The sequence below is a fragment of the Centruroides sculpturatus genome, unplaced genomic scaffold (assembly GCF_000671375.1).
Source record: "Centruroides sculpturatus isolate CEXI.00-Female unplaced genomic scaffold, Cexi_2.0 scaffold164, whole genome shotgun sequence".
NCBI lineage: Eukaryota > Metazoa > Arthropoda > Arachnida > Scorpiones > Buthidae > Centruroides > Centruroides sculpturatus.
In genome coordinates, this window is record NW_019384679.1 from 909,464 (window position 1) to 922,668 (window position 13,205).

The 13,205-nt window shown below is 32.2% G+C and overlaps 1 pseudogene; it reads left to right on the forward strand.

Annotated features, from left to right (window-relative positions):
* The first annotated feature begins 1,246 nt into the window (after nucleotides 1–1,246).
* On the forward strand, nucleotides 1,247–2,620 carry LOC111626935 (annotated as a pseudogene).
* The last annotated feature ends 10,585 nt before the right edge of the window (nucleotides 2,621–13,205 follow it).

Below are 13,205 nucleotides of genomic sequence, written 5' to 3' on the forward strand. Positions count from 1 at the left end.
TGATGAAAGTTCAATGCAAAACGACACACAATGGAGAAAAATTTCAATATGGGATAGGTTAATATATTTTTTTGTACATAATCGGTTATCCAAAAAATAAGTTATCCAAACAACCCTAGTCTCCAATTGATTCGGATAAATGACGCTCTACCGTATTTTGAATTTATTAATTAATTGATAAAAACATATTAATGTATTTATCTTATTTCATGTACAAATTATTGTTTACAATGTTGTTGTCATATTTAGACTACTTGTTGGTTGCCATAACAAACAATCCAATGTTTTTTTTGTTCAGTATTCAAATCTTATAAGAAAAAAGCAGAGTAAATAAAATAGTGCATTGGAAATAACTGGTCTCTAACAGAATGTGGTTGCAAAGTAAATTTTATTTATTTTTAAACATGGAGAAGTTAAAAGTGAAGCATAGAAGATTGTTTATGAAAGCAAGTAATGTGTTTGAGAAAGAAATTGAGTTATCAGCTAACAAAAGAATTATAAATTTAAGCTTAATTGAGAAAAAGGGAAAATTAATGGTAACAGTTGAAAAGAAATACTTTTTATAGAAACTGAAGATATTGATATGACTGAAGGCGAAATAGTTGAATTGGAGAAACATACTAATATATGGAGACTTTTAATGATAAATTGAATGGTCTTAAAACAAAAATAGAGAATTCCATTCTATTTAACATACTTGTTCCTTCATTGTTACAGACAAGTAGTGCATCAGTTTATCAAAGTGTATTGTTATCTGAAAATAAATTTACCCACATTTGATGATAATTTGAAGTGTAGGATTCTGGGCAAATTTAGACAATCATGATAAATTTGCCTATTTATATCAAGCCATGGAGAGGGAAACACCAGCCAAAGAATTAAGAGTGTTCTTTCCAATAGAGAAAGCTGCAGTTTGCATTTTTCATCAGATGCTTGCCCTCTGGTGTTTAAAAACAAAACTATTTTATCTGGGTCATTTGAATGTTCCTTGTGTATTGTCAGCAGTAAAGAAGAATAGTAAAAGAAAAAGTAAAGCTTTCTGTTGTGTTCCAAATTGTAATTCCAAAGCCATACATGATCCCGATATAAGTTTTAATGTATTCCCACATGAAAAAACAGATGATTTTTTTGTAAATCAGAATTCAGAGAATCTTATAAATGTAACTGATGGAAAGAGTGGATTCAACTGCTAAGAATTGGCAAAAAAGACAAAATATATGGTAATAGGTTCGAAACATTTTACCTGTGAAGATTATATTTTGTCATATAAGTATGCTATCTTGTTTTTATAAATATGTTTAGAATATTGTAATTCAATAGTATTAAAAAATCAAACTGAAAAAGATTGCATAGTCTAAATATTAAGTAATTTAGTATTTGTATTCATTTTTAATGTACACTAGGATTATCTTCAGTAAAATGTAATTCTGTAATTCTATTCAAATTGTGAAACGATATAGAAATTTTTTGAAATAATTCTGATTTAAATTTTAGCATATGCATGTAAAAGAAGACAATTAAAGAAAACTGCCATACCAAGTTTACTTTTGCTGGAGAACAGTGTTTGCACAAAAACATGTTCTAAAAGAATTAAAAGAAATAAGTTTTCAGAAACAATGTATCAAACAGAAGAAACTTGCCATGCAATTGAGTATGAAATTAGTGATAGAGAAGCTGCTGAAACACTTTTAACATAATGCAATTCTAATTATGGTAAAAATTTAAAATATCACAGATCAGTTGGCATACAAATATCCACTGCAAAATTTTTGGTAAACATATGTAATTTCATTAAGGCAGAATCCCAACTAAATTCCATTACTGGTATACCCACTTTTGATTTATTTAATTCTATTGTTAAACTTTTTAGTGATGTATGTAATTTTTATGGTCCTAATCAAAATGAAATTAAATATTTCTTTTTCTGTTATATCTTTATTTTTTCATTGTTCTGTACCAACTGCAAGTAGAATATTTTACTCAGGTGTGAAAATTCTTGCTTCAATACTTAAGTGTGCAATTGTTTGGCCATCAAAAATAAATATTTTAGAAAATATGCCTAAAATGTTTCAATAAGTTTCGTAATGAAAGAGTAATTTTGGACTGCTCGGAAATTAGAGTGCAGAGACCAGAGTGTTTAAAGTGTCAAATACGTTGCTATTCACACTATAAAGGTAACACAACCGTAACATTTTTAATAGGTGTTTCGATACATGGAAATGCAATATTTTTAAGTAATGCATATGGAGATAGAACTTCTGACAAGGCAATCTTTGAACAGAGTGAAATCTCGAATTTATTAACATCTTATAGTGATTCTATGATGGTTGATAAAGACTTTTTAATTGATGAACTTTGTTTAGAAAAAGGAATAGAAGTAAATCAACCACCATTTTTGAAAAAAAATAAACAATTAAATAAATGTGAAGCAGTGAGAGCAAAGGTATTGCATGTGCCAGAGTGCACATTGAAAGATTTATCCAAAGAATTAAATAGTTTAAAATATCTTCAGCAAGACTTCCCTTGAAAATCACTTTTGTTGTTGTTGAACTTTTAATTATTACAACAGCTGTAGGAAATCTTTCTTCTATACTGTCAGATGACAAATTTTAATTCAAGAATTACCATATTGTAAATAAAAATAATTTTAATAATTGTGTAATTGTTTATATTTTTAATACATTATCACACACAAGATTTTTTTACAATTTTCATTTAATAAAAAGATATTTTAAAACATCCATATCAAACAAGCATTATGAATTAGAAAGAAAAAAATTTTTTAAATGTTTATATTTACAATATTTATACACTTTTATTGTATACACTACTCATTTTATTAGTAACAAAAAATAGAAGCATTTTATTAAAATATATTTCTTTTAATATTGAAATAAATTTATTTAAAAATTCATTATCTTTTTTTACTTCAAAAGAAATATAATCATCATTTAATAATTAATTCATTTATTACAAAATCACACCCTGACAAATTAGTTATTAGCAACCCTAGCTGAACCTAAACATAATACTTATGTCTCTTTCTTAATTCAACATTTTTACCATTAATGGCAATAAATTTCAACACATTCTTTTGAACTAAGACTCAGATAGGTTCATTCTTTCCCTTTACTGGACACTTTATTTCTAAAAGAGAAGTTGGAATATTTTGTTTCATTATTATTCCATCAGGGATATATCCCAACCATGGCAAAGCTGGTAAAATAATCAGGCCAAATTCTACATTCTCTTGCCAGAACATGAAGAATATAATACTCTTGCATCATTTTCATGCAAAAGGCCATATGCTGTATTTTCATTTCCCCAAAAATATTGCATTTTGAAAATTTTTCAAACCAATTTGGATTAAAATTGAAACGATGTGTATAAACATTATTGCGCATACTGCCTGTAATTCTTTTGTCTCTCTCCTCCTTCCATAATATTTTATTTACTTTGCTTTCTAGACATATTCTTTTACATTCTTCATTAGTCAACACAACTTTATTTTTATAATAATAAATCAGACTTTTTGGCAAGTCTTCCAAACTAATATTTTTAAAATTAATATTAATTTTTTTCTATAATACAATTTATTACAATTAAAAACTCCAATTGCACTAAAGTTTTGAATGTGGGAGAGAATAGCATTGATATCATTTGCAAAGCAGCAAGGAATTGCAGTATACTGGGATCAGGCAGCGATTATTAGACCTACAAGATCAATGCAAGTGGTGAAATACCTGGAAAAAGTTGAGATACACAAGGCGCATATGACCGCGCAGTGCATCACTCACAGGGATGCTGAAGGTTTATCAATGGCCTGGAAATCCTTATATGATAACATAGATTAACTGTTGCAACTGCGTAGGTGGCATCATTAATTGTTTTTATAATATTTCTTGATATATAATTTTTGGTTTATTTTTAATTATTTTGGTTTAATCTATTCATTTTATGAGTACAGGCATGCGCTTTAATGTTAAGTTTTGAATAAGTGCTTTGAATTTTTGTATTAGTTCGAATACTTTGTTCGTTATATGGTTCAAATTTGAACTGAAGAAGATCGCTTAAAACAGTCGAAAATATTTTTAATGTATTAAACGTTGTGCTGTAATAGAGAAAAGGTGTTTGTTTATGTTATTGACATCATTATTCTCAACTCTGTTGTTCTCTCTATTTATTTCTGGTAAAGATACGAGGCTTTTCTGTCCTTTTCAACAATAATAATAATAATAATAATAATGGAAAATTTAATATACGAAATGATTGGTCTCTAATATAATTAAAAATTAAAACAGATAAAACTTACATGTTTTGTTAGTGAAAGCTTCTGTTAAAATTTTTAAGCACTTTTCAGGATCAATATTTAAAGCTATTCTGCTATTATTAGATCCAGTATGGCAAAATTTCTTTATCAGAATTATTTCATAATTAGATTGGACATTTTCTTTTAATCTGTTCCCAGAACATTCCAAATCTGTCTTAGAAGGACTTGAAAAATTATCTATGTCATTTCTAAAGATAATGATAATTCATTACAGGTATACCTTGACTTACGTCGTTTCGAGTTATGTCGTTCCCGATTATACGTCGTCTGTCAAAAAAGTATATGGAAAAATAAAAATCAAGTTTCAGTCATTTTATTAGACTTTACGTCTGTCCGCCACAAATATTGAAGTCGTAATATCACTAGAAAAGCGTTTAAAGCACATAAAATCATATTATAATATATACACTTACAAGTATATACTGTATTTACAGTATGTGCATTCGTAAATTTAAATTACTTTTTTCTGTACTATATTAAAAACTAAAATTTATTTGTTTGTAAGCTTAAAATAGATCCTTATTAACCATGTATTATTAAAATTGCATTAATAAATAAAATACAGAACCGGGAATGGTAATTTATGGTTTAGCCTAGTGGCAAGTAGATTCGGAAACAAGTAAATTCGACTTACGTCGTTTTTCGACTTAAGTCGTTCTCCTGGAACCAATTACCGACGTAAGGCGAGGTATACCTGTATTAATTAATCAACTATCCAAACTTTCTTCATATATTAATTTCTATAATTGAATGATTAAATTCATTATAATTTTAGTTATTCATTAAAAGAAAGGTAAAACAATAAAAAAAAAGCAGAAAGAATTTAGCATAATCAGTAAAATATAAAGAATTGCTAGATTAAGATATATTGAATCTAAATATTAATATAAACATTAGTAAATCTTAATAAAACTTCAGTGTTAATTAGTTACTTATATTACAGTAAAATACTTATCGTGTTGTAGAAAAAACAAGCTTATCTGTTAAGATACAATAATACTGTTAAGTGATGTTTGCATTTTTCCGATTGTCCAGCTTTACAGGAACAAGTTATGCTGTCAATTTTATATGATATTTCAATAAACTTTAATATTCCAATAATTTTTTGTGGGATAGATGTCAAAGCTGATGTTTACAGACAGAGCACAAAAATGTATAGAATGATCTTGCTCATTTTTCTTGATAATACCACATAAAATGATGTGTCCTGCTAGCAATAATTGTTCTCCTTCCATAAAATTTCTTAATAAACTGCTACAAGCAACATATTTCATTATCTCAGACAGTAATATATAATTAATTTTACATTGACTAGTTACAAGTGACCCAGATAAAGTAGCCATTTTGTAAAAATGCAGCATTCTCTATAGTTCATGAAAAACACGAATAAGGTTGTATGACATCAATAACCCATTTTGGTAAAGAAGAATTGATTTTACAAAAAATAATTCAGTCAAAGGAAACACTCTTAGAAATCTTTGTTATCAAGTGGAAACAAAATTAAGAACATTGGCAATCTTAGGCATTGCAGTAATATGTATGTTGCTATCTACTAGTTGAGTCATCTTTACCAGATGTGACCTTTGTGCTTTGTGATTTTAATTAGTTCATCATAGATCTAGAAAAGAAACATGTCAAGATGATCATTATTGTGACCAAGTAAAGTCCACAAAATCATTGTGCAGGACTGATCTTGATTATCAGCACAAAACCTTTCTCACTAATTTCTAGCCTTATTAACAGGAGTACAAACGTTTTCGGTCTTCTTAATAGGCCTTCCTTGGGTAGACTGTGGAGCATCGGTTAGAAGAAGTTTAAATGCTGCCAATGTTTACCCAGGTATCGTCTTACCAGTGACGTCATCGTCGATGATAGGTATAGAGGATACCGATGGTGAAAAATACATACTTTTGGTAAAGAAGGGAGGTATGCAGATAGGATACTTGCTAAAGTTGGGGAAAAAAATTTTTAAAGTAAGTGCGCTACGTACAGGAGATGCACAATCACAACAGGGGGTTAGTGGGGAGTGATGTCATAGTTGAGGCCGTAAATATTCAACGATACAGTAAGAAGAGGCGTGCGAACGACCGTGGATGGGAAGGGGGTTACGATTAGAAGGTAGAATGGGAAATAAACGCGACAAGTAAAAAAGAGCGCCAATGGTTGCACGCGGTGAGGGTGGGATGGTCTATTTATTTCAAGGGGTTGTCGAAGAATGATTTCCAAGCGGAGGAGAGTGAGTCTGCATCTCTGCTGTTGATACAACCGTCTTTGAGGGATTGCTTAAATATTTCAATTGTTTTGACTGTTCTAAGCTTGGTGTGGTTGTTCATAGGAATAGTAATCCTCGCCTCTTCCCATTTGGTCGTTATACCAGGTTCGCTTGCAAACTGGGCAAGGGTGGAAGTGAATTTTTTTGTTGTATGCGTCGTACTTGTGCTCAGTTATCCTCTTTTTAAGCGATCTATATGTTAGCTTCTTGCACGGGTTAGATCTGCCGTCCTCCAATGGGACGGTGTAGACTCCTGGTCTCCTGGCTTTGCTGCATTTGTCCTTGGTATTAGCTAGAAGTTTATAAATCGTAGGGTTGCGTCTGTATGCGAGAGTAGCGTTGACCTTTTTTGCTATGAATTTAAAGGCCTGGCTCATTCTAGGGTCAAAATCGATGGTAATGCGCTTACCTTGTTGCTTTAGAGGTTTGGAATTGACATCTCTGGTTGTTAAGCATCTATGAGTTTTTTGCGTAAGCTTATTGATAAACTTACTGCTGAAACCGTGGGCTGTGGCGGTGCACTTGATGCATTGGATTTCTCGTAGCGCATCGTTAATGCTAGAGCAATGGGTAAAAGCTCTGTGGATAAGAGCCCTGAAAGCGGACATTTTGTAAGTAAAGGGGTCATTTGAGGTTGTAGGGATAAAGAAAGATTGAAAATTAGGCTTATGAACACACTTGTAGTTATGCAGCCATGATCCAAGAAGATATTGAGGTCCAGGAAGTGGGCCATCTTGTCATTCTGCTGGTCTAATTTAAGCTTAAGTCCAAAAGGGTTGTTGTTCACAATCTGAAGAACGGTGTTCAGATCCAGCTTGGACTTCCAAATGATAAGAATGTCATCAACATAGTGCATATAGAGAACGATTTCTGCGTTGAAGAACTGTAACACTTGGTTATCCAGTTTTCTTACAATTAATTCGCAGAGGTCTCCAGAGAGGAGGCTACCCATAGGTGCTCCCCTTTCTTGAAGATAGATTCGTTAGTTGAAGGTGAAGAATGAGGTGTAGCACATAAGATGGGCAAGCTCCAACACCTGCTTGTGGTATCCGGGTGGAGAGGCTTGGAAAAGGAAATCTCTAAGGGCACAGAAGCATGGTTCCAATTTAATGGAAGGATACATAGCTTCAAAGTCTAGAACTGTAATAAATTCCTGATCCTTCAGAGCGATATTCTGCAATTTAGTGATGAGTTCCCGCGTGTTCGAAACGGCGTAGTTATAATCTTTCAAATGGCCTTTAAGGAGCTCATGTAGACCCTTCTCAATATGTAGGGTTGGAGATCTTGATTTATCAACAATCGGCCGGATTTGCCTGCCTGGTTTATGGGTTTTAGCATAGCCGAATAGCCGCGGTATCGCGGGTGATTGCATGGTCGCGTTCCTTAGTTGCTCTTTCTTAATTCAACATTCATACACCAAGTACATACAAATGGAGTTTGGCTTAGACAAATGCAAAACACTTCACATAGAAAAAGGAATCCTGAAGAAAGAAGATTTTGCACTTGGAATGGAGACGTTATTGAATCCATGGAAGAGGGTGAGTTCTACAAGTATTTAGGATTTCAACAGGCCAAACTAACAGAACATACACAAATAAAGCAAAGATTAATTAAAGAATACCAAAGTAGGTTAAATGCTATCCTCAGAACACAGTTAAATGCAAAACACACAGTTAAAGCAATAAACACATATGTCATCCCAGTACTTACAAATTCTTTTGAAGTTATACATTGGACTCACACAGATCTCGAGCAACTCCAAAGGAAAACAAGAACAACACTTACTAAGCATAAACAACATCATCCTAAATCCGCCACAGAAAGATTAACCCTTCCACGTAAAGAAGGCGGATGTGGCCTGATTGACATAGTTAACCTTCACTACAAAGAAATACAGTCAATGCGAGAGTTTTTCTACAGGAAACAAGAAACATCACAATTACATAAAGCAGTAACTCTAGCAGACTCAAATAGCACATCATTAATTTAATCTTACACACTCATCATACAGACATGACACAACATATAAAAAGCATAGACACTATCAAGCATTCGTGGGCTTGAAAGGCAGTTCATCGCAGGCATCTTTATGATCTGGCCCAGGATTTTGTTGACAAAACTGCATCAAACAGCTGGTTAGCTTGGGGATGCCTTTTTGGGGAGACGGAAGGATTCATGATTGCCATACAGGATCAGGTCATAAATGCTAAAATCTACAGAAAACACATACTCAAAGATACAACACTCACAAAAATGACACATGCAGAAAATGTAACATCATGCCAGAAACTATACAACACATTATTTCTGGGTGCAAGCTCCTGGCACAGACAGATTATTTACACAGACACAATCAAGTAGCAAATATAATACACCAAGAGCTTGCAAAGAAACAAATTGGTAGACATCTATGAACCATACTACAAGTATATTCTACAAACAGTATTGGAAAACAACACACACACAATGTACTACGACAGAGCCATAATTACAGATAAAACAATTTACCACAACAGACCAGACATCACACTCATTGACAAACACAATAAAATCACATACATTATAGACATAGCCATTCCAAACACTCACAATGTACAAAACACATGCACAGAAAAAATTAGCAAGTATACAGAACTCACCAGGAAGTGGAAGATGGATAGGGTGCTTAAACTGGATAATAGGCATTTTATGGTGTATGGATTGAATGACATTTTCAACTTCCAGACAATTATGAACTTGCCTTTATGAGAGTAAATTCAAAAATTAAAAAACTCTTAAATCAGTAGGTTTCTATCAAACCTATGAAGATATATTTCAAAAAATGGCTCCATGATATTATTAAAGAAATTCTTGTTAATCAGATGAAAAGAAACTTTAATTTATTTGTCACATTGACCCTTAGTTAAGGAGAATAGCACAACAAGAATAAGGCTTATGTTTGATTGCATGAACTAAACAGAAGGGGTTCCCTAGTCTTGACAAATGTCTTGAAAAAGAATTTAATCTTATTGAGTTGATTCCTATAATTTTAATTCATTTTCATTTGGAAAAAAATAAGTGCAGTGGCAAAAATTCTTAAAGCTTTTCTACAGATCAGTTTGTTTCCTAATGATAATTTTTTTTTTTTTAGATTTCTGTGGTATGGAAATGATTGAAATATTATTGTAGAATGTTATATAGTGTATCCTGTAGTTATTTTGGCTTGTTAATGATATTTCTATCTTGAACAGTGTAAGGATTCCCAGATGGTTAGGTGGTAAAAATATTAATAGAAATTGCTTTTTAAATAAAAAATGGTAAAAAGACCATGGCTGGCGTTAATTACATTTAATAAATATATAAAATACGACATTTTTACAAAGGTAAGAAACCTTGCTTCTGTCAATCTTTCTGCCATTTCATTTCTACACTATCAGCGATCCTTAAGACAATTCTTGAATTGTCTTAAGAATTCCAAAAGAAAAGGAATCAAAATGACTTCTATTCTTAACACATCATTGAGTAATAATAATTCACAAAACCTTTATAACAGTGTTGTGTCCGTAACAAACTTCACTAATGTTTTCGACCTCCACCGAGGTCGTCTTCAGGTGGTGACTAAACGGTGTCTCCTCCTGACTGTTGGAACGATGACGCCCAAGATGTAAATAATGCGCATATCGTGTTTCACCCCTCCGCTTGTCCCAGTTCGAATTTTTTTGAATAAGTATCTGCACACCTGCGTGATGGTCTCTCTGTCTTTAAAGTTGATGCAGGTGCCCCCAATTTGGCTTTATAAATCTCCCAGGCCTCTAGGTGACAGATGTGACCAATACAAAGTGCCTGTCTGATTACTTTGGTGGAGGTCGAAAACGTTAGTGAAGTTTGTTATGGACACAACACTGTTATAAAAAGGTTGTGGATTGTTAGAAAAGGAATCATTTGAAAAAGTAAAGATTAAATATCTGGAAGATCTTAATCCATTTTATTGTGAAGGAATTATTAGAATAAGAACAATTATGCATTGGAGAGATGACAGTTCAAAATTTTAGAATGTGTGTGATATTATCTGGAAAATGTACAGTTGTAAACAGGTTAGTGATGGATGAACATAAAAGGCTAGTGCAATATCTAATTTTTCAAAATCCAGATATAACCTGATGTTACAGCATTACATAAACCAAACACGAGGGTTAGTCACTGCCAGGCCTGGACTTTAATTGGGTAAACATGAATGAATTTGTCTGAAAGAAATAACAATTATTGTAAGAAAATTAAAAAAAATTAAAGTTCTTGACTATTCATCAAAAAAGAACTAGATTTAGTCTAAAGACCAACTATGCACAATTGTTATTAATAAAGAATACAAATTAAATAGAAAAAACAGAACTGTACAGGTTGTAAAATTCACCAACAATTTTATACAAAAACTTTCCCACCACTTTGTAACTTAAAGCTAACTTAAAACTACTCTTACACTATCTCCTGACAAATACAAGCAATGTTACAAAAAAGTCTTTCAACTAAGTCACCTATCCATCACACCAAAGGAAAAATCGTGTGGTAATCTTTGTCCACTAATTGCACTTGCTCAAGAACTTCACCTCTTTTAACTGTAGCTTCACTGTGCTTCTTTTCTGTCTTGTTGGGACTTTTATACTCCCTGGTGTGATGTAACAACAGCTCTGCCATTCCAACTCATTTACATACTTAGTCTAACATAATTATTATTTTTCTTTCGTAATCTCATGAACATATTCATCTTTACCAATCTTTTCAATAAAATAATTCTGACTTTTAGAATCCATTAAAATTGGGATTAAGGGACATTCTTTAATTAATTAATTCCTATTTGGAAATCACTCAACCCAAGATGGTGGGTAGATTGGTGACATGGGTATTACAGGTGTCAATCATAGTAAGAGTATTATTTTTAGAATTTAATCTTTTCCTTTTAGGATCAGTGCGGAGCTTTTGTCCTTTAACAAAATACCATATCTCCAAAATAAATAATAATGAGAATTAAATAAAAACCCCAAAAATAAAAGTAAAATTCAGACTCTACTCTTTATACCCTGTTTTCACTGAGCATTTCGGTCTAGATTGTGATAAGATCTATGACTGTGCCATGGTGCAACCTCTCTTGACCATTTCAATCTTGACTGAAACAAGGTTCAAACATAATTGATAGGAGAGTTTTTGACTAGATCCAGTCATAAGAGAGTTCCCACAATCCCACATGCACAAGAACAAACAAGATGGCTGTGGAACATGTGTCGGCTATCAACAGAGAAATAAAAAAGATATTTGGAGAGATGATGAGATCTGGCTATTATTAGATATATGGCAAGAAAAAGTATTTATTTCTAACCAAATCTTCCATTTTGTTTGTTGGACTTATCATGTAGTTATATTAGATTTATCATCACGTTCAATAGCTGGGTTCTTCTCAAGCAGACTGCCTGTACGAACAGCTCAACATTTGACTGGTGACAGTTACAACTGAGATTGTGAAATTGAGATTAAAGTGAATCATGGATTGTGTGCGAATGCAGTATTACATTAGGACATATAAATGTGTAATATATGTTGAATTATTTGAGAGAGTGATATTTCTTACTTAGTGGATGTAAGATTGTGTGTTCTATTTTATGGACTTCTGTTGTTTGTAAATGATATTCTGTGAAGAATATTATTCCACTGTCCACTTCTCTATCTGTTGATTGAGTTTAAGAGGCTTCTATATTTCAAACTATGGGAATAAATTTTGCTTGTCTATTAATATTGAGAGATAAAAGAAATGCTTGGGTTTTGCTATTCACATGTGCTCTGTACAGTAGCCTACCACACTGTTCATCTTCAGTTTGTAAAATCATTGCAGAAAATTTTATGCAGAATTTTCATTATTTTATCTCTCAATAAAGAAAAACCTTCAACAGGTTTTCCTTGTACTTATACCTTGACCCTGGCCTGGATATAGTACTAGACATCAGTGTATTATTGTGTGTGTATTTAGTATTATTATATATATTATATATATAGGTTGACATTCAAAAATCTGGCCATTGATAATCTTGTTCTTTCAGATTTCTAGCATGGATTTCAGACCGCATTTTCAAATTTACTGCATTGGTGCACCACTATTTTCTGGAGATACCATTTATGTTTAGATGGTGCTATACTCTAGAATAAGCTGTTGGGTCATGCTTGCATGTGCTAACAGGTATTCCTGCTCATTCTTTCTCATTTTTTCATTTAATTGCTGCTGTATTATGGATTCAGCAAAGAGAAGAAGTGGTGTAAATCACAAAATATTGTGTTTTGTCAATCACAGAGAAAGTGGAAATGCTAAAACATTGTGTGTTGTCAGTCGCAGAGAAAAGGGAAATGTTTCACAAATAGTTTGCATGGACATGCTGTTTAGCATGTCTGTGCAAACTATTTGTGAAACATATGACATTGGCTCTTTAGCAGTGTATGATATTAAAAAACAAAGAAAAACTTCTAAAGTTCTTTTCTGACAGTAGATCAAGAAAGCAAATGCTTGTAAGGAAGTCAATGACAAAGGGAAAAGTTTGGAACTGGACCAAATTCTCATAACTTGGTTTAATCTTTGTGTAAGTG